Genomic DNA, 19,373 nt, shown 5'->3' with positions numbered 1-19,373 from the left:
TGTCTTCTTCTTGTTTCCCGGTTCGATAGGGTTTCACACACTTTGCAGGAACCCACTTTGGTCCTGCACCTGTGGAGACACAAGCATATCCTTTTCCCCAAGTTATTAGTTGAAATGGACCTTCAATTTGCTTTGATTCTAAATTTCTAATCAAAACTAAAGGTCTCTCCTTTAGTTTCACCTGTGTACTATTCGAGAAATGCCTGATAATCGGTGGAATTGGCTCTGCAAAAGAGCTATTCAGAAAGTTCAGGGCATACAGTGTTTTATTCAATCGCATCTGGGGTGTAGCTTCTGCCTCTCCTCTTTTCTGCCTATCTAGAATAGATTTTAAAGTACGGTGCGTTCTTTCAGTAATTGCTTGACTTGTTGAAGAATGGGGAATGCCAGTAGTGTGATAAACACCCCATTTTTTCAGAAATTCATCAAGACTACGATTATATGTTGGACCGTTATCTGTTTTGATTTCTTTAGGTACACCCAGTGATGCAAATGCCTGTAAGAAATGCTTACATGCATGTTTTGCTGTTTCCCCTGTGTGAAGAGAGGCAAAAACGGCACCCGAGAAAGTGTCCACTGATACATGGATATTCTTAAATCTCCCATAAGAGGGATATTTAGTGACATCCTCTTGCCATAATTGCAAACTCTCCAATCCCCTTGGGTTTACTGCTCCTGTAGACACAGGAGGCTGTGACAACTGGCAATCTGGACAGGCATTTATGATGGCTTTTGCTTGCTCTTTTGAAATACGAAAAGAGCGCACCAGTGCTTGTGCATTCTGATGAAAGAATGCATGATTCAATTTTACCTGTTCAAAAATATTTGGTAAGGTATTCGAAATAATCAAAGTCAATTTATCTGCTCGGGCACTTCCTTCTGCTAGAAAGCCTGGGAGAGAAGAATGTGCTCTAATATGTGAAACAAAATACTGATTTTCTCTCTGTCCTATTAGTTGTTGTGTACTGACAAGATAACAATACAGATTTTCATTAGATACTTCTTTCAGAAGAGATCCTTCTATTCTTTTAACAATATTTGCTACATAGGCCGAAGCTGTGATCAGATTAAAGGGTTCTTGAAATAACTGAAATGCTCTGACTACTGCAGCCAGTTCTACAATTTGGGGTGAGCCTTGTACTATTTGAATATCTGATTCCCACTTCTTTGTAGTGGTATTCTGCCATGTTATAACTGCTTTGTGAGTTTTCCCCGATCCATCAGTAAATAAAGTTAGTGCATGTAATGGTACTTCACTTAGTTTAGGTTTCTCCTTATAACTTAATTTGGACTGTAACAGTTTATGGCTTGGGAAATGACTTGAACAGAGCCCTGAGAAATTTAGCAATGCAATCTGTAAATCATCTGATTTTTGCAATGCCCAATCTTAGTAATCTTTTTTCAGAGACAGGTAAATTGCAGTTAAATCTTTACCTGTCATTGCTAATAATCTAGTTCTGGCTCTGGTAATTATCTGGGCTGCCGTCTCCAATGGAGTACAAATTGTTTTAGGGAAATCTGTAGGGCAAAAATACCCATTCTATTATCAGCAAAGGATCTCTCTCCAAATTGTCCCTTTGGAATATAAGACCATACAATTGAATGCCCTCCTCTAACACTCCCAAGAAAAAGGGGAGAGTCCTTGAAAATCGATGGGCTTGTCGTTTCTGGAGAGCCTTGGTGATATTCTCAAGAGCTCTTTGAGCTTCAGGTGTAAGAGTTCTGGGAGATCTGATGTTACTGTCCCCTTTAAGCAGATAAAAAAGTGGTGAGAGTTCATCATTCGTGATTCCCAAAGTTGTTCTGACACAAATGATTTCTCCAAGGAGTCGCTGTAATTCTTGCAGAGTACTGATTCGAGTTCTTACTTGTATTTTCTGCGGCCTTATTGCTTGTGCTGTGATCTTCCATCCTAACTAGCTCCATGGCGAAATTTCTTGAATTTTTGAAATTGAAATTTCTAATCCTGCTTTTTCAATTGCCAAAAACATGCTGCTGCAAGTCTTCTCCCATTCCTGCTGTGTTGCAGTGGCAATGAGCAGATCATCCATATAATGAATGATCAATGCCTTTGGATGTTTTTCTCTCACTGGAGACAGGGTTCATGCTCAGAACCATTGGCAAATTGTTGGAGAATTGCGGAGACCTTGGGGTAGCACCACCCAATGATATCTCTGTAGAGGTTTCATTCTGTTGATACTTGGAACTGGAAAAAGCAAATCGAGGAGCATCTTTCGGATGAAGTGGAATGTTAAAAAAACAATCCTAGAGATCGAAGATCATGATTGGCCAATGTCTTGGGATCATCAAAAGAGATGGAAGTCCGAGTTGAAGGGGTTCCATTTCTTCAATGACCTCGTTGATTCTTCTGAGATCATGAATCAATCTCCACGAACCTGAAGATTTTTTATGAATCACAAAAACTGGGGAACTCCAGGGACTAGTACTTGGCTTAATATGGCCTTTCTGCAACTGTTCTTGGACTAATTTCTCAAGAGCACTCAATTTCTCTTTTTCCAGGGTCCACTGGTCCACCCAAATAGGGTCATCTGTCTTCCAGGTCAACTTCTAGGTGGTGAGTGCCTCAGTGGCCCCTATCAAAAATCCATTTCAATTCTCATCTCCCACTGGGTAGAATGTCTCTTCCCCATACTGTGAAGAGTCTCTGTACAACAAAAGGACAAACAATAGCTGTCTTTTCTTTTGGCCCAGTAATGATGATGGGATGTTCATTCTGTAGGCACAAGGTGTTCCCTCCAATGCCTGAGAGGGCACTCAAGGGAGTTTTTAAACTCCATTCCCTGGGTCAGAGGAGATGTGAAATGACTGTAACATCAGCACCTGTATCCATTGTCCCCTGCATTGAGACTGTGTTGTTATTATACGTTAATCTGCAGGTGATTACAGGTCGATCACAGCTAATTTGTTTCACCCAGGTAGCATGAACTTCTGTATATTCATTGATAGATGCAATTTGCTCTCTAGTCTTTAATTTGACTGGAGTATTTGCATGTGGAGGCAAAGCAATAGCTTTGGCTATCAATGTGTTTGCTGGAAGAGTCAATGGAGGACGTAAGGCTTTAGCTAATACTGTCAATTCTTCATTGTAATTTGCAGAGACAACACATGGATAAATAGTAAGTCCCAAAATAACACATCTGTCCCTGCCTATTATCAAAAAATCTTGTCTCTTCCTTGATGCCCCAGTAGCTCCTGTATGGATTACTGCATGATCCTCATTAAAGAAACACACCATTTTTGAAGTCCTCAATTCACATTGTGCACCTGGTGGTAATAAATCTGGATCACTGGGGAATTGACAAATGGTCTTGCTAAGAGAGTCAGATTGTTGCTCTCCAATGATCATTTTCTGATTAGAAAAATTCAGTGAAATTGGTATTGAGGGTTTTCCCTTAGCACCACTTGTGTCGTTGCGTGGTGGCTCGACACGCTCTTTTTGGAGTTTCCCGGCATTGCCAAAGGTCTTCCTTCTACATCTGTTTTGGAAAAGCATTGACTAGGATGATGTTTTCCTCTTCAACGTCTGTGGCAAAGACTTTGTACTTTTTTCTGCGATATGCAATTCTTTTTTATCTGCCCCTGCTTTCCACATTGATAACACATTCCTTTAAAAAGTGCTGCTTCCACCATGTCTGTACAATTAAGTTGTTGAAATCCTGATTCCACGCTCTTTACAATTTTCTTAAATCCTTCTTGTTGTTCTTCAAGTAACTTTTCAAATTCTTCCGCTGAAACACTTGCAACATGTGGAGTGCTTATCTTACTGCAGACCTCTATCATTTCTTCAATTGTTGGATATTTTCAGCTGCTTCTACAATATCTTGGAGCACTTCTGGAGGCAGATCTGTTATCTGGGTTTCTGGTTTTGATAGTAAAAGGTCTTAAAATCTTAGAAAATTTGGGAACTTAGAAAGAAAGTTAGGCTTGGAAAGCCGTGGGAAAAGTAGGCCCTGGGAAATGTTAGGCCTTGTGCTTGCTAAAGATCATGTCAAACTGCACCTGTGTAGTCAGTATATGATAAATGATACAACTGTTAGATGTGATTAGATATAATTATTGTTTAGAGAACATAAGGAACAATGTGAGGGGATTGAGAGGGGATCATGAGAAATCCATGCTTGGGTAAAAACAATACTTACAATAGAACAATGTAAGTTGAACAATTAATATGTAAGTTGTATAACAACAGAGTATAAAACATGTTCAGCTCAAAACCAAATTGGGTCAGATTTGGGTCTGACACCCAGCGCTTCTTAAATAAAGCACCTTCCTATAATCATTCGTGATTATGTGTGTTCCTGAACACTGACAGTTTGTGATATGGGATATCTCCTGCCATCTGGGCTACTGTGATGTGTGCATATGGTCCCCTTGCATATTTATTTCTCAATTATTGGAGGGCTTTTCTCCATCTTGAATTCCATAATATGAATTGTAAGTCTGTAAATATCATTGAGACTATATATTTGCAATCATATGGTATCATTTCATGACTGCGAAAGAGAACTTTCAATAATTGTTTAAAGTACGGAGAACCAAGTCCTTTCTTTTCTACTGGATTTGAAGGATCCAATAGATCCTTCAAAAGTGAACTATCCACTGGTTCCCATCTTGGGACATCCTCCCTCCTTCCAAATCTCACTGGTAACACAGCAATATCCTCAATGTTTTCAGCAGCATCTGTTCCTCCCCCTCTTCCTTGAGGAAGGGTCCATATTGATCTTTGGTTTTTTTTAATAAAATTTTAGGTATTATAGGAAAATCTTGTGATTGTGGGACTTGAGTAGAAATAGGATCCATTAGATCCTGGAGAATTGAAGAACGTTGTAATTTTCTTGAAGAGGAGGAATAATTTCTTGAAAACCAGTCTTTTGACTCAATATTTCTGAAAGATGAATGATCAGCTTGGAACAAAATATCTTGTGTTTTAAATGATGACAGTGGGATTCCTTCAGCAGCAGTAATGGCTAAAATGTTATCATCCTCCTCCTGCTGTGCCTCTATAAATGTAGATGATGATGACGGCTGCTGTAATGTTGTTTGCCCACAAGGCGGCGCCGTTGCCTCACAGATCGGCTGTAACTCCGTTTTACTGCGGAGTAATTTTTACTTACGTTAACAATTTCCAGGAATTGCGATAAAACCTCTAAAAATACATGATCAGAGGGATAATCCTCTTTAAGAGATGAATCCCTCTCGGCATAATGACGCGTATGGTGAAGGCTGCTTTCTCCGTTTCCGGATTGTCTTTATGTTTGAGGTGCGCAGACTCGGTAGCTGTGCCGGACTGCGCATGCGCGGTTTGGCAGCGGGGCCATTCCCGAACCTCGCTGGGTTGGGCCCGTCGCGTCATGGAGCGCGTCGCTGGTCTCTTGTGGGGCGAGCCTTTGGAGCTTTGGCCGGCTCCCGTCCTTTCTCTGCCTTCTTAAGGCGGCGCTCTGGTATTGCTCCTAATTTCTCCCCACTGTATTCGGGGTCTCCCTGCGGCGCGGCCAATCCGCCGTCTCCGGCCGCCCCTTGTGGCTCCTCCTCTTGGGCAGCCTCTGGCTCCGCCTGCTGTGCTGTATATTTGGTATATTGGTGTATTTGAGCTATGGCCTGCTGGGCATGCTCTGTTTCATTAGTCTTTTCCGATTTCATCTCTGGGCTATTAGTTTTGTCAGAGGGCAGGGAAAGCTCCCTCCCTCGCTTTGGCTCCTCTGACAGAGGCGGGTAGGGGGGTTGTTCTAAAGGCGTGGTTTTAGAAACAGCATGGACATTTTCTAGTACTTTCTTCACCCCTCCCCCGGTATTTCTTCTGACTGCAATAATTCCATACAGACTCTGTGCTATTCCTCATGTCTCCACGCTCGACTTTTTTCTCTCAAATATTGTAACAGGCTGCTCACTCTGCTTTCTGAAGTACCCTCGAAACGTTTTTTTTTTGGTGTTTTGTTGCCCCTCGCCGTCCTCCCTCCTCCCCCACGCACTCCAAAGGGATGGGGTTAGGGGTAACCGTGCCGCTGAGGCTTTTTGGAGCTTCCCAATTCTCCAGAAAGGGAGCTCCCCACTTTCCTCCCTCCTCCCTCCCCACTTTCCAGGGAAGGCAATCTCGGAAAATGATATTGATACATAACATTTAAAAGAATATCACGCCTCTCTATCATATTTTTTTGGCACCCAAGTTCCTGGGATTTTTGATTCTTGCAATTTCGTTTTTACATTTGCCCATATACATGCTTGAAATATTTGCTTTTCAGTTACACTAGGGTAGTTCGCTTTTATACACAAGAACAACAATTCTAAATCATTCCTAGGAATTTTATAATGATATTGCTCAATAATGATCTCTGATTTTTCTAAGATTGCCTGTTCTCCTTTAGAGATATTTGATCCCATCTCGTAAAGTTGGAACGAGCTTACCGGTTCAGATGGCTATCTATGAGGATTAGCGACCAGCAGAATCTAATGTCCGGGGTTCAGGGCCCTTGGAACTTCGGAGTTTGATAGCAGATGTGTCATCCAAAATCGGGGACCCTGACCCAACCAGGCGTTGATAAAGATTTTCATGAGCTATCTGTAGCACACTTATGTGGGGCACCACTTGTAACTTTTCTCTAGTCTCTCTCAGCCTCCTTTGGGCTGAATTCTTTTGGGATCCTCCCTTGTGGGGAGTCCCACTTTTCCCAGTTCTTATTATTCGAAGAAAACTCCTGGGCTCGTTAGAATTTGGCTTCTTGTGTTTATTGAAGGATCCTTACAAAAACTTGGCAGGTCTATCCAGACTAGCTGCAGAAGCTTACATCACCACAGCCTGGCTCATTTCGTTCTGATGATACAAAATGGCCTTGAACCATGTGGTCTTTTCACCTTTATACTAATTTTTACCCTATTAACTACAGACACGTGTATTGTTATTATATCTTAACAAATAAGTTTTCTATATCTACTGACGTAATTAAAAGTGCAACTAACTCTAAACCAATCATTCTTTGTGCTTCTAAAAACTGCAGAAGCATGGAGAAGAAGGAAGAAAAAGGATTAAAAATGACACCCTTTTTTCTCCATCTTAACTCCATGTGTGAAACCCTCCTAAAATCTGTATTTTCACCACAGTGATATATTAACCATGTTTTACTTTCTACTTAATTTCTTACAAATTTTAGCTTGCTCAGGGATATTTGGAAGCCTTTCTGTCAATATTATATAGGATTGATGTATTTTTTAAAGAACTGAATAGGCAGAGAAATGTCTCTACATTTCTGGACTCCCACTGATGTTGATGCTGTGGGATCACTCAGGGCTCCAGAAGGGAGCAGGGCAAGGTTTCCAGAATCATTTAACCCTGTAATGACTGTAATTAAAATGACACATGAGACAGCTCTTGCCACCTTAACACTGATTATTCTGTCAGGAAATGCACATTGAGAACTTGCCTTCAGCACCCTCCAAGATCTCAAAACGGTTATATGCTAGGGCTTCCAGATAATCCATGTCATGATTCCCATCTAGAAGGAGCACAGATCAGTACCATGTCCATGGTGCATTCTAGGATCCCCTTCTGCCTTTGAGGTCCGGGCACTGCAAGGGGTTTGGTAAGGCCATGGGAGCCAGATGTCAATGGACATGGCCAAAGCTGCAGAGGGGCCTGGGCTGGCTCCTGGTCAGTCTCCACCCTCTTTGCAGGCCCTGTGCAACACCCCTGGAGGGGCGGCAGGAACAGCCTGGGGCCCCTGGGGACTCTCTCCCTCCCACAGAGGAAACCCTCCCTTAAGCCCTGGGGAAAACCATTCCCAACGCTTCCCAGGGAGAAGGAAGTGCTGTCCCAGGAAAAGGGTGCCAGGTCGCGGGCTCACCTGCTCCCCGTGCTCACAATGGAGCAGCCTGTTGCAGTGTGTTCCTTGTTAATGGTATGTTCTGTTATTGCCTAAATTGATGGTTTGGTCCAAATGATGCCCTCCCACACCACGCTGTCAATGTACCCTGAGTCTCCTGTCAATCTGCCTTAGGCCCACCACATGCCTGGAATTCCACTTCAGAAATCCCCTGAACTTCAACACTAGATTAGTCCATGTGACCTAATTTACTGGTCCACCTCCCTCATTGGATGATGATTTTGTGAACCCTGCCTTTTACCCCACCCCACGGTATCTCTGATTAGCTGATGTTTTGTACCCTCCCTTTGAACTGCCTCCCTATTTCAGCTGTTGCACACTCGCATTTTCTGTCTTTTATCCCCAAGATTCCCCAGAGCAATAAATCCACTATTACCCCGTCCAAAAGATCTCCCTCTCATTCTTGCCTCCTCAGAGTAGAGACTGACAGTCAAAAAGCTGTAGAGCAAGTGCTCTAGTGGCACCTCGGGTCATCCTGCTCCTGGGCTGTGACCCACTCCTGGAGCAGGCCGAAGTGATAGAGCCAGAGAAGCTCCAGCCTGATGCGATAGCTGGCGCCCACCGTGCAGCCCTGTGAACAGACCTCATGGATTTTATCCAAGAAGTTCTGGCCATCAGCTATCCATGAGTGCAGTAGACCAGCTTTTCTCTGGTGGCTCTTGGGGGGAGGAAGTTATAACCCTCTAGCATCCAGAGGACCACTTCTCTGAGGAGGACTTCCCTGCAGCCCCTCTGCAGTGGACGAAAGGAGGGTGAGTAATACCCCAAGTTAGGCTGACGGTGCTCAAAAGTTATGGGAAGGGTGCATTACCCCCCAGGGGTGGGGGCACAAACCTACAGGCCACAATAGTTAGCTGCGGAAAGCACCCTGTCCCTGAGACTGGCCCTGGAAATTTTATCTTTAGTTTGTTGTTTCTTTTGCTGCAGGGGAGGGTGGATTTTTGCTTTGCCAGCAGCTTGACATCAAGGAGAAAGGGTGTGAAATTGTCAGCTCAGCAGAGAGGGATCTGTTTTCAAATTTTGCGTACCCTGGAGGGTGGAAAAAGTTAGTTTTCAAAAGGGTTGTTAAAAAAGTTTGTTCAATGGCTTTTCCTCCACTTTATTGCCAGAGGAAATACCAATCATCCCCTTCTGGGATGTAGTCGGAAGCAAATTAGAGCCTTGGCAAATAAAGGTGATGTTCTGGTTGCCAAATTAATTTTCACTGTTTGTGCTAATTCGATCAGTGATAGTTGAAGAAAAGAAAGTGGAAGAAAGGCTTGAACTAACGCCCCCAGCTCACCCATCCCCTGAACCAAAATCCTTGTCCCTTGCATCGGGAAGTCTGTGCCAGGCAAACTGCAATGAAGCGCAGCAGAGCTACCGACTCCCTGGCCTCCCACAGACCTCTCAGTACCCTTGCCTTGAGAGCGATGGCCATGCTGTCAAGGACCCTTTCCTAAACCCCTCTTTCCCAGCTGTTAATCCTCCAGTTCATGTCCCCAAAGGACATTCCCAGGTTTTCCCTGAGTCCTCCCTTATCCCTCAGAATGACCCTGAAGAGACACAAGATGGTGGAAGCCACATGGCTCGGCCCCCACCTTGTGCTTCTTCTTCCCAGAATGCCTTTCACCCCGATCCTTCCAACGCCTTCTTATCCCCTGACCCTGCCCTTACCCATGTCCTTCTTCTCCCCTCTCCCCAAACTCTGCCCCTTCCCCGGGTACCCCCCCTTTCTTTCCACCTGCTCTGCCTCCCATTCCCATGACATCATCTGTTCCCATGATGTCACCTGTGAACAGTGTTATAAACGAATCTTGAGACTTCTTAGATGAAAAGAAAAGTCCGGCTTGTTTATTAAAAATGAGCTGCGGCTGAAGGGAGGCCAAGAAAAGCTTGTGTACCCCACACTGTGATAGATAGAAACTCTTTTGTTCGCCTAAATATATAGATATGATAGGATGCTTTGCAAAATTGTACTTTGGATATAAAATCGGGAAGAGGTTGAAGGCCGCTAACTCGCTGAGGCTGGCATAATTAATAACAGCCTAGCAGAAAGACCTGGAATGCTAGGACAAGATAAACCTTGAGGGAAAAACAGTGAGAAAAGGTCAGTAGAGTAAGAGTGAGGAAGACTTGGAGCCTCCCTTTTATGACCACCAGAGAGCAGAAAAAGACCCTCTAATAACCAGAGACGCATGCGCAGAGACACCGGAGAAAAGACACGTAACCCGGAAGTCGAGACGAATAAAAGAAGAAACACGGAAGCGGGAAGCGCGGCAGTTTCGTGGAGAAAAGACTTCTCCTTCTCCCTGCCGCCTGGTGCCGACTTTTGCTTATTGCTGGCTTGCTATAACTAATAAAACCTTTTCCTTATATATCTTTTTCTAGTGTATTCATAACAAATTTGGTCCCGTGACTCGGATGCAATCTGCAGGACGGATACTCGGCACTACCAGTGGGCGCCCCACTTTAATATTCAGCGGTTCGGAGGACCGGTTCCTGCCTCAGTTGCACCGACGAACCTAAATTTAAGGCAATAAGCAAAAGGGAGACCGGTCGACCCCTTAAAATCTGTGCACAGAGTCCGGACGAAGCCGCGGGACGCGTGAGTATTACGGGAACCGTTCGGTTGGGGTCAGGATCCCGGAGTGTGGCAAAGTGGTGTGTGTGTGTGAGAAGGGGACTGGTAGCCAGATTGCCCAAGCGAGTGCGGACCCTCAGTAGTGCGGTTCCCATTGGCCCGCGAGGGCGTGGGCCACGAACCAGGGGAAGTGAAAGAGGCTGTGTGATTTGAAGGCACTCCGGAAGAATGGGGCAGGGGAAGAGCAAGCACCCTGTATCTATTAAACTCCCACCGGTACCTAGAGATAGTCCGTTGGGTTTTATACTAGATAATTGGAAGCATTTCCCGGGAACAGAAAATAAAGATAGGGCAAAAATGAATCACTATTGTGTAGAAGTATGGGGAGGAAAGGAAATTTCAAAGAATGTATTTTGGCCTATATTTGGATCAACTGAAGATTGGGTTAAACAAAAGTTAAATTCATGGGTAAGAACAAAGATTCCCTTTAACCCAGAGGAAAGTGCTTATGCAGAGATCTGGGTAGTGAATCCCGAGGCTTTTATATTTAGGTTGACAGAGAATTCGGGGGAGGGGAAGGGAAAGAAAAAGAAACCCCGAAAAGAAGACACTTTGATAATATGCCCCCCTCCATTTGTACCACCACCACCACCACCATGAGCCCCTCCCCTCCAAACCCCGAGGAGGAGGATTTAGACATGCCAGATGTGGGGCCTGTTACCAGGAATAGATCCAGAAGGAACCAGGAGAACCTATTCCCATTAAGAGAGATGCCAATGGGTGGCCCTCAAGCTGGAATAGGGTTTATATCTGTCCCCCTTAGTTCGGGGGATGTTAGAGACTTCAAAAAGGAAATGGGGCATTTGTTGGAAGATCCATTGGGGGTTGCAGAAAGAGTTGATCAATTCTTAGGACCTAATATATACACATGGGAAGAATTACAATCTATCTTGAATATTTTATTTACGGCAGAAGAGAAAAACATGATTAGAAGGGAAGGAATGCGCATTTGGGATGCTCAGCATGTCCAGGGACCACTGGCAGATGTGAAACCCTCCAAAATCCCCATTGGGATCATCAGAATCCAGCCCATAGAGTACACATGCAGGATTTAAGGACTATTATAATTCAAGGAATTAGGGAGGCAGTCCCAAGGGGTCATAATATTAATAAAGCATTCAATGAGAGGCAAAAGAAAGATGAAACTCCTACGGAATGGTTAGAAAGATTAAGAAAGAATTTTCAATTATATTCCAGAATGGATCCAGATACCCAATTGGGACAAGCACTGCTTAAAGCACAATTTGTGGCAAAAGCCTGGGAGGATATTCGGCGGAAGATAGAAAAATTGGATGGGTGGCAAGACAGAGGTTTGGATGAACTTTTGCGGGAGGCACAAAAAGCGTATGTTAGGAGAGAAGAGGAGGCTCAGAAGCGGCAAATTAAGATGATGGTGGCTGCTGTGAGAGAGAGTAGAGATCAAACCTGGAAAGGGAAACAACAGAGACCGATTAGAGACTTAAAGGAAAGACAGAACACTAAAACTTGTTTTTACTGTGGAAAGAAAGGACATTTTAAGAGAGAATGTAGGGTGAGGATCCAGGATGAAAAGATGTTCAAAGAAGACTAGAGGTGTCAAGGGCTCTTTATTTTGGGGACCCAAGACCACCAGAAAGAGCCCTTGATAAAGTTAAAAGTGGGTCCCCAGCACCAAGAAATAACATTCTTGGTAGATACTGGAGCTGAGAGATCAACCATTCAGTTTTTACCTAAAGGATGCAGTATATCCAAAGAAACTGCCACGGTAGTGGGGGCAAAGGGGGAACCCTTTGAATTGGGGGCTATTAAAGATGTGGTGATAGAATCAGAGTCAAAAATTGGGTTGGGAAATTTTTGATTAGTACCAGAAGCAGATTATAATTTGTTGGGACGGGATTTAATTATTGAATTGGGAATACATTTAGATATAGTTGATAAGGAGTTGAAGATAAAGCTATGCCCTTTAAGAGTGGAAGATGAAGACAAAATAAACCCAGAAGTGTGGTATACACCTGAGAGTGTGGGACAGTTGAGGATAACCCCATTCTCGGTCACTAATAAAAACCCAGAAATCCCAGTTAGAATAAAACAATATCCCTTGTCACTTGAGGGACAAAGAGGGTTGAAACCAGAAATTGACAGACTCTTAAGTAAGGGACTATTAGAACCATGTATGTCACCTTTTAACACACCCATGCTGCCAGTAAAGAAGCCAGATGGGACTTATCGCTTGGTACAAGATTTAAGAGAAATTAATAAACGCACAGTAGCACGGTTCCCCGTAGTTGCAAACCCGTACACATTACTAAGCAAGCCGGGACGCGACAGTTTGTGGTACAGTGTTACAGATTTAAAAGATGCATTCTGGGCCTGCCCTCTTGATGAGACTAGTCGAGATTATTTCGCATTTGAATGGGAAGATCCAGATACGGGGAGGAGACAACAACTGAGATGGACAGTATTGCCCCAGGGATTCACGGAATCCCCCAGTTTGTTTGGGCAGGCATTGGAGCAGATTTTACAGGATTATCAGACAGACCCAGGAGTGACCTTGATACAATATGTGGATGACTTGCTTTTAGCTGGGAAAGAGGAAGAAGACATAAGGAGAGAGAGAATTAAGCTGTTAAATTTCCTGGGTTTAAAGGGATTGAAAGTATCCAAGGCAAAGCTCCAATTTGTGGAAAAAGAGGTAAGATATTTAGGTCATTACCTTAGAAAAGGAAAAAAAAAGATAGACCCTGAAAGAGTACAAGGAACTTTGTCACTACTGATTCCAAAAAATAAAAGACAGATACGTCAAATCTTGGGATTAACAGGATACTGTAGACAGTGGATTGAAAACTATAGCAGCAAAGTTAAATTTTTATATCATAAATTGACACAAGAGGGATTAATGAAACGGAGTTTAGAAGAAACAGAAAAATTCTGGGAGCTAAAAGAAAGTTTAATTCATGCTCCTGTCCTGAGTCTCCCAGATTTAAGAAGACCTTTTTATTTGTTTGTAAATGTGGAAGATGGAATTGCCTTCAGAGTCCTGACTTAGGAGTGGGCAGGGAGAAAGAAGCCGATAGGGTATCTATCAAAGATCTTGGACCCCGTGAGTAAGGGCTGGCCAACTTGTCTGCAAGTAGTAGCAGGATGTGCCCTGTGGAGGAAGCTAGGAAAATCACCTTTAATAGCAATTTGAAGGTAATGTCCCCCCATAACATTCGGGGTGTGTTACAACAAAAGGCGGATAAGTGGATTTCAGATGCTAGACTTCTAAAATATGAAGGAATTTTAGTTGAGGCCCCAAACTTAATATTAGAAACCACTGCTTTACAAAACCCGGCTGCATTTTTGTATGGAGAACCCGAAGGAGAACCTTTGACACATGACTGTAGAACTACAATTGAGGAACAAACCAAAATTAGACCTGATTTGGAAGAAGAGGAATTAGAAAGCGGAGAAAAGCTGCTTGTGGATGGGTCCTCCAGAGTAATAGAAGGAAGGAGGAAAACAGGCTATGCCATCGTACGAGGACCTGATTTGCAAGTCCTAGAATCAGGTCCATTAGACAAATCTTGGTCAGCCCAAGCCTGTGAATTGTATTCAGTATTAAGGGCATTGAAACTATTAGAAGGAAAGGAGGGGACAATATATACAGATTCCAGATATAGTTATGGAGTGGTGCATACGTTTGGTAAACTGTGGGAAGAAAGGGGTTTAATAAACTCCCAAGGGAAAGATTTAGTCCATCAAAAACTCATAATTGCAGTATTAAAAGCCCTGAGAGGGCCCAAGAGGTTGACAGTGGTTCATTAGAAAGGACACCAGAAGGGAATGGACTTGAGGAGTAGAGGAAATAATGCCGCCGATCAGGAGGCAAAACGGGCGGCATTACGAACCATGGTCCTAAAAGAAAGAGGGGGGCATGAAGAAATTCTGGAACATAAGGATAGTGATTTAAGAAGTAGATTTACTGAGGAAGAGAGGTTAAAACTCCCAGAGACAGGAGCAATAGAAAACTCAGAGGGGAGATGGTTTCTCCCAGATGGCCGGGAAGTACTACCAAAAGCCATAGCTCAAAGAATATTAGAAAAAATACATCATAGGACACATTGGGGAGCACAGGGGTTAACAGACTATTTTGCTGCAAGGTATATGAGCACAGGTATCCGAGACTTAGCTAAGCAAATTACTAGAAGCTGCCTCCCATGTTTAAAAACAAATAGGAAAAATCTCAGAAAATTGCCGTATGGAGGGAGACCCTTGGCAAAAAGACCCTTTGCAAATATTCAGATTGACTTCACAGAACTACTGAAGGTAGGGAGACTTAAATATCTCCTGGTGCTAGTGTATCATCTCACCCATTTCGTAGAAGCTTTCCCAACATCTAGGGAAACTTCACAAACAGTTGTAAAGGTGTTATTGGAAGAAATAATTCCCAGATATGGGGTACCAGAGACAATAGACTCTGACAAAGGTCCCCACTTTACATCAAAAATAACTCAAGAGGTGGCAGAAGCATTAGGAATAAAGTGGGAACAACACGCCCCTTGGCACCCTCAAAGTTCCGGGAGAGTAGAAAGAATGAATGGAGAAATAAAAAAGCAACTTACTAAGCTAGTAATGGAAACAAAACTATCATGGGTTAAATGTGTTCCACTAGCCCTTCTGAATATTCGAACCCAGCCAAGGGCAGATTTGGGAATTTCCCCTTTTGAGATGTTATATGGTATGCCTTATAATATAGAAGAAGTTCGAACACATCCAAATGTGAGTGATCAATATATCAATAAGTACTTATAATGAAGTTTAAGAGGGCATTGTGGGAAAAAGGGATGCTAGCTCAAAGACCACCATTGGATTTTATATTACACCAGGTACAACCCGGAGAGTGGGTGCTCATAAGAAGTTGGAAAGAGAATCCCCTAACACCGAAGTGGGAGGGACCGTATCAAGTCCTACTAACAAGTGATTCTGCAGTCCAAACAGCAGAGAAAGGCTGGACACATGCGAGTCGAATAAAAGGACCTGTGAAGCCACCAAAAGCTAATAACTGGGAAGTGGTTAGCCCGGCTGGGGACCTGGGACTTAAAATATCCCGAAAAAATAACATCTAAAAATTATTAATCTGCTTAGAAACTTATGAATAGTAAACTCCATAAAGGCTTTTATATAGAATGTAAGATACCCCCATCTAGTAGTGAGGAAATATATAATAGTAGTGTTAAAATAGGCTGTGCTGTATGTCAGAATTGTTACCCTTTTGTTTGTTTTAAATGTATAATATGTGAAGAACATTGGTGGACCCACTGTCATATAGGCTACCCACCAAGAGGGCTGTGTAGATCTTGCTACACTGCCCAGAGGAGACTCACTGATTGGGCCCTAGTAACCAGAATACGAGCGGGAGAGTTTGAGACAGGATCAGAGAAGTGGTGGGCCATCTACTCTAAAGGAGTCAATCCCTCGTATTATTGTTACCATCCAAACGAACCTGCGCCTTTTGTAGCAAATATAGTAGCTGGGTTGTGCAGACGGTGGCTCCAGGAATTGAGGTGCAATACCCCTTTAGTAAAACATAAAAGTTGGGAAAAATACATACAAAGAATCAATAAAAGAAGGAGTAATTCCCCTCCTGAAGAGTACTCTTGCTGCCGAGAAGATGGTACACCCCGTGTCCCGCGGCAACCGGGTCGACGACGGCAGAGGCAGAAGAGTAATAAACTGTGGAGGGAAACACTCCAATACACATGGGACCAAAAGGTCATGGTCCTGGAAATGCCACAAGAGTGGGGATGAGACAACCCAGCAAAATAATTTCAGGGGAATCCAAATTGACACTTCACAAAAGAAAAGCCTCTATTATAGCAGGGGAAGCCAATGCTCATTAAAGAAGTCAGTAACATTTATAATCTTAATCAGCACATTTAACATTTGCACAAGTAAGACTCACGAACCCTTCAATTGGTCCTTAATCCGATGGGAGGACCAGGTTATCATTCAATCACAAATCACCTCTGGAGCCCCCAGCTTTCAAGTTACACTGGACTCTCTCATTAAGTGGAAGGGTATTAATTATTTCCCGCCCGGGCATAAGGTACTATATATGTGCCCAGCTTCTAATCCAGGCAGAGGATATTGTAATTATCCCGGCAAATTTTACTGTAGATATTGGGGCTGTGAGACAATTTCCATGGGATGGAAAGTACAGAACCCAGATAAGCATCTAAAGGTTGAACGGGGTCCACACGGATGTGTAAAGCCCTGGATAGGCCCCTCAGGGGAGATAACATATATTGGAACTTGCAAATTTCACTATATCAATATCACACAATCCCAAGACCCTGGGTGGTTATTGGGACGAACCTGGGGTCTCAGGGTATGGGAACCTGGAAAAGATCGGGGAATGCACATTCTTATAAAGAAAGAGGTGGTTCCCCATGATTCGAGATCTGTGGGACCAAATCCAGTGGTGTGGGGAGCAGTAGACCCCAAAGTAAGGGATCAGAATAACCATTCAGAAAAACTAGAAAATAGCACCCAAGTATTAACCACGGTAGAGACACCCCAAGAATATGGAAACGAAGCTCTTTGGAAAATTCTGAAAGCTACCTTTAAAGTATTAAGTGCTATACATCCAAATTTAACTAGGGAATGTTGGTTATGTTATAACATTAACCCACCCTTTTATGAGGCCATAGGTTCCATAGCAGAACCAAAGAGAGTGAATGGCACTAATCCTGCTGCTTGCTTATGGAAATCAGGAAGGGAAAATACTCCAGGAATAACATTATCTCGAGTCACTGGAAAAGGGAAATGTGTGGGAAATGTGCCCCTAGATAAGAATTATTTATGTCAAACAAAAATACAGATTAATGACCCTTGCGAGCCAGCTCAGTGGCTGATTCCAGCAGCTAATACTAAATGGGTTTGTAACACCTTAGGAGTAACCCCATGTGTTTCTTTAACAGCCTTTAATGAAACCTATGAATTCTGCATACAGGTTATAATAGTTCCCAGGATTATTTATCATTCTGAAGAATATGTGTATACACAATACCAAAACCCAGAACATCATTTGGTGAAGCGAGAACCCCTCATGGCACTAACAGTAGCCGTATTGCTAGGCATAGAAGGAGCTGGACTAGGAACAGGTATAGCATCCTTAGTAAATCAGCACCAGGGGCTCAGAGAGCTTAGAATTTCAGTAGATGAGGATTTAAGAAGAATTGATAAATCTATAAAAGACCTCATAGACTCCCTAGACTCACTGGCTGAAATGGCCTTGCAAAATAGAAGGGGATTAAATCTATTATTTTTATGACAAGGAGGCCTTTGTGCTGCCCTTAAAGAAGAATGTTGTGTATATGTAAATAAAAGTGGAATAGTAAGAGAAACGATGGCCAAATTACAGGAAGGACTGGAAAAGAGAAAAAAAGAACAAGAAATGCAACAGAGTTGGTATGAATCTTGGTTTAATTACTCCCCCTGGTTAACTACTTTGTTATCCACCATAATGGGGCCGCTAATTTTACTAATTTTAGTACTTACTTTAGGCCCTTGCATTCTCAATAAAATTATTAATATAGTAAAAAACAGATTAGAAGCAGCACACCTTATGTTAATACACGCTAAATATGAGGCCTTAAAGGGAGAAGAAACAGAAGATTATTTAGAATTAAGTAAAAGGGAACGACAAAGATTCAGCGAACAAAAGTAAGGAATAGAAAAAGGGGGGAGTTGTGATAGATAGAAACTCTTTTGTTCGCCTAAATATATAGATATGATAGGATGCTTTGCAAAATTGTACTTTGGATATAAAATCGGGAAGAGGTTGAAGGCCGCTAACTCGCTGAGGCTGGCATAATTAATAACAGCCTAGCAGAAAGTCCTGGAATGCTAGGACAAGATAAACCTTGAGGGAAAAACAGTGAGAAAAGGTCAGTAGAGTAAGAGTGAGGAAGACTTGGAGCCTCCCTTTTACGACCACCAGAGAGCAGAAAAAGACCCTCTAATAACCAGAGACGCATGCGCAGAGACACCGGAGAAAAGACACGTAACCCGGAAGTTGAGACGAATAAAAGAAGAAACACGGAAGCGGGAAGAGCGGCAGTTTCGTGGAGAAGAGACTTCTCCTTCTCCCTGCCGCCCGGCACCGACTTTTGCTTATTGCTGGCTTGCTATAATTAATAAAACCTTTCCTTATATATCTCTTTCTAGTGTATTCATAACACACACTACAAGCCAGGATAACAACAAATACCACAAACCAGTTTCCCCAATGGAAAAGCCCCCAATAGCATCCAGCACCCTGATTTATACCCTTCCCCTAGTCCTGGTTTGGTCAGTTTTGAATTCTCTTAGGGATTGGTTACTTTCCTGGGTCTTGATTGGTCTATAACACTGTTCATCCTGGTCTAATCGTTTTCTCAAGGCATCGTGTGATTGGTGGATGCTTCTTCCAATCATGGCTTAAGGTGTTGATAACCCCTTCATTACCTCATGTCCTTGAAAGTTCTTCTACTATTCCAGGCCCCTACAAGCCCTGATATTTCTTACCAATCCACCATATTCCAACCACCAGACCCCAACCCAGTCTTAATCATGAATAAGCCAAAGTCATTAACAATAATACCAACCATCATCTTGACAACTTGACATCATAATCAGACATAATTAACATTTACCTCTTGTGACTTTGTAACTGTCATGGTTTTAAACCACTAACTAAGAAAATTACTTCTTGCTGTGAGATATGGATTAGAATAAGAGCAAAACAGGCATACAACTTAAAAGGGAAAAAAAAGAAAGTTTATTGACAAACCACAATAATAAGAACACCAGAATAAACTTCCAGAAAAACCCTTCCATCCCCTATCTACTCA

The 19,373-nt window shown here is 42.9% G+C and overlaps 1 protein-coding gene and 1 long non-coding RNA gene across 25 annotated transcripts in view; one reads left to right on the top strand and one right to left on the bottom strand.

Moving 5' to 3' along the window:
• LOC111945973 (uncharacterized) overlaps positions 1 to 19,373 on the bottom strand; it is a 248,502-nt gene that overhangs the window by 18,837 nt on the left and 210,292 nt on the right. The window lies entirely within an intron of this gene.
• LOC147651083 (uncharacterized) lies at positions 5,311 to 18,695 on the top strand. Its single transcript, XR_015274816.1, has 5 exons — positions 5,311 to 5,462; positions 8,311 to 8,647; positions 10,266 to 10,482; positions 15,366 to 15,996; positions 16,298 to 18,695. It is a non-coding gene; the product is annotated as an uncharacterized LOC147651083 (long non-coding RNA).

Source organism: Cyanistes caeruleus, chromosome 11, assembly GCF_971803275.1.
Source record: "Cyanistes caeruleus chromosome 11, bCyaCae1.hap1.1, whole genome shotgun sequence".
Classification (NCBI taxonomy): Eukaryota; Metazoa; Chordata; class Aves; order Passeriformes; family Paridae; genus Cyanistes; species Cyanistes caeruleus.
Note: the sequence above shows the minus strand (reverse complement) of the source record. Positions and strands in the feature narration are given on the sequence as shown.